Source organism: Mastomys coucha, unplaced genomic scaffold (genome assembly GCF_008632895.1).
Source record: "Mastomys coucha isolate ucsf_1 unplaced genomic scaffold, UCSF_Mcou_1 pScaffold22, whole genome shotgun sequence".
NCBI classification, from domain to species: domain Eukaryota; kingdom Metazoa; phylum Chordata; class Mammalia; order Rodentia; family Muridae; genus Mastomys; species Mastomys coucha.
The window spans coordinates 244,653,885-244,657,418 of NW_022196905.1; positions in this window are offsets into that span (position 1 = coordinate 244,653,885).

A 3,534-nucleotide genomic window follows, 5' to 3' on the forward strand; every position below is an offset into this window, starting at 1 on the left:
TTTTTTTGAGACAGGATCTCACCCTGATTCACGTAGAACTGGCTATACAGACCAGGCTAGCCTTACTTCACAGAGACTGCCTGCCTCTTCTTCCCAAGTGCTGGACTTACAACTATGTGCCAACACATCTGTGTGCTGGTTAGTTTTTTGTTTGTTTGTTTTCTAAGTTAACATAAGCTAGAGTCAACTGGAGAGAGGAACCATTAAGTAAGGTCTCACCTCAGTCAGATAGGCCAGGAGGCAGTTCTGTGTGATACTTTTTTTTTTAAAGATTTATTTATTTATTTATTTTATATATGTGAGTACACTGTCTTCAGACACACTAGAAGAAGGCATCAGATCCCCATTACAGATGGTTGTGAGCTACCAGGTGGTTGCTGGGAATTGAACTCAGGACTTCTGGAAGAGCAGTCAGTGCTCTTAACCACTGAGTCATCTCTCTAGCCCTGTGCAATACTTTTTCTTTCTCTCTTTCTTTCTCTCTTCCTTCATTTCCTTTCTTTCTCTCTCTCTTTCTCTCTTTCTTCCTTTCTTCCTTTCTCCCTTTCCTTCCTTTCTTCCTTCCTTCCTTTGCATCCTTTCGTTTTCTGAGACAGGGTTTCTCTGTATAACCCCAGCTGTCCTGGAACTCATTCTGTAGACCAGACATTCTGAGTTTGCCCTCAAACTCAGAGATCCACCTGCCTCTGCCTCCCAAGTGGTGGGATTAAAGGCGTGTGCCACCATGCCTGGCAGGCAACCTACATTTTCTAGATCAGTGATTGATGTGGGTGGTCCCAGCCCACTGTGGGTAGTGCCATTCCCCAGCAGGTGGGTGTAGATTGTATAAGCCATGAGGAGCCAGCCAAAGAGTAGCATTTCTCCATGGTCTTTACGTTCAAGACTGAATCACAGGTATCCTGCCTCCAGGTTCCTACCTGAGTTCTTGCCTTGGCTCTCCTTCATATATAAGTCAAATAATCACCCCCATGTTGGTTTTGGGCAAGGTACTTATTGTAAGGGGCTGAAAATCACTGAAGGAAGACCTCAGAGTCAGTATGCAAAAATCAAAGATCGTTAATTCTGCAGAGACAACCAACAGGCAGGAGTCAACCATTCTTCGAAATGATGAGCCCAGACAAAGGCACGCACGCAGGCTTTTTTATTGGGAACCTGGAGAACTCTCTAGAAGGATTAGGTAATTTAAATTTCATTGGTGGGTGCTGGGGGGGGTCACAGGTGTGGTCCGCATTCCTCGGTCATGAACATTCAACCATGAGATGACATAGGGCTGCCCAGCACAGATAGTCCATTCTGAGATAAAATATTTCCCCATTTTTGTGGTTATCGCCAGGCTGTTCTTTGGGAGGGGGTTTTATGATCTTGTTCTGGATTTTACGGTCTGTCCCTGGAGCTGATGTCTTATGGCCTAGTTTCTGGGACTTATGGTCTATTCTTGGAGCTGGTGCCTTTTGGCCTTTTTTTCCTAAACCAGACCTGGTCCTTACATGGAGACAAACAGGGCTTATGTTGCTCTTTCATTATCACAGCAATAGAAAGCAAACTAGAAGACCTGCTTACTTTACTTTTTGAGACAGGGCCTTTTATTGAACCTGAAGCCGAGTCTGTTAGACTGGCTGGTGAGGCCGGCCCCAAGTAGCCTTCTGTTTCCACTCCCCAATGCTGAATTCCAGGCACATAGTGCTACGTGCTCTACCTGGCTTTTTATAATGGTACTTGTCTTAGTCAGGGTTTCTATTCCTGCACAAAATCATGACGAAGAAGCAAGTTGGGGAGGAAAGGGTTTATTCAGCTTACTTCCACATTGCTGTTCATCACCAAAGGAAGTCAGGACTGGAACGCAAGTAGGTCAGGAAGCAGGAGCTGACACAGAGGCCATGGAGAGATGTTCCTTACTGGCTTGCTTCCCCTGGCTTGTTCAGCCTGCTCTCTTATAGAACCCAAGACCTCCAGCCCAGGGATGGCACCACCCACAAGGGGCAATTGAAAAAATGCCCCACAGCTGGATCTCATGGAAGCACTTCCCCAACTGAAACTCCTTCTCTGTGATAACTCCAGCCTGTGTCAAGTTGACACACAAAACCAGCCAGTACAGTACTTGAATCTGAACTTATGTCCTTAAGCTTCACCCTTTCCACTAAGCCATCTCCCTAGTCCATCATCGTCATCATCATCATCATCATCAAGCAGATTGGCCTTGAATTCTTGAGTAGTTGAGGCTAAAGGTATACACCACCTCACCAGGTTGGATTGCATCTTGAAATCTGAGATCTTGCCCCTCTCCCAATGCTTCTTGTTTTCCCTATAGTGTTTATTATATATGTATTCTCTAGGGTTCTCTAGAGTCACAGAACTCATGGAGTGCCTCTCTGTATCGAGGGAATTTATTGTGATGACTCACAGTCTATAGTCCAGCTCCCCAACAATGGGCAGCTGTGAATGGGAAGTCCAAGAATCTAGTAGTTGCTCAGTCCCACAAGGCTAGTTGTTTTAGCTGGTTTTCTGTAGAAGTAGATTCCAACAGATGTGCTGGCAAGTAAGTGCAAGCAGGCGAAGAAGAGCGAATCTTCCTTATGTAGTTCTCCAGCAGAAGGTGTGGCCCAGATTAAAGGCGTGTACCACCACACCTGGATCTGAGACACATTTTTGTCCCAGGCTGACCTTGAACTCAGAGATCTCCTTGCCTCAGTCTTCTGTACTACCTTGCCTGGGCCCAAGCTTTTCATAGATAGCCCGTATCCCTAAAGATCTCCATGCCAAGATCCAGGTGAGAAACTTGTGTTCTCTAGCCTCAAGATCTGGATCATACGTGAGCCCTCCAATTCTGGATCATTCCAGATATAGTCAAATTGACAACCAGGAATAGCCACTACAATATATAAACTTTTTTTTTTTTGTATTTTCGAGACAGGGTTTCTCTGTGTAGCCCTGGCTGTCCTGGAACTCACTCTGTAGACCAGGCTGGTCTCGAACTCAGAAATCCACCTGCCTCTGCCTCCCAAGTGCTGGGATTAAAGGCATGCACCACCACTGCCCAATATATAAACTTTTTTTTTTTTTTTTGCCACATTGTATCCAGCTTGTCATGATCTGAGGCTACCTGAACACAAGCTCACCAAGTGCAGGGACTTTGTCTGTTTCTTCACTATTATAACCCTAACCACATGTTAGGTATTCAACAAATATTTGCAAAGCCATGGCCTATAATCCCAGTTCCATGGCCTATAATCCCAGTTCCAGTGTCCTGGAACTCACTCTGTAGACCAGGCTGGCCTCGAACTCAGAAATCTGCCTGCCTCTGCCTCCCAAGTGCTGGGATTAAAGGCGTATGCCCCTACTTCCTGGCTTGAATAATAATTAATAAATATTTGTTAAACCCTGATGTGGCCAGGCAGTGATGGTACAAGACTTTAATTCCAGCACTAGGAGGCAGGGACAGGCAGATCTCTGTGAGTTCAAGGCCAGTCTGATCTACAAAGTGAGTTCCAGGACAGCCAGGGCTACACAGAAAAACTGTCTCACAAAACAGAAAAA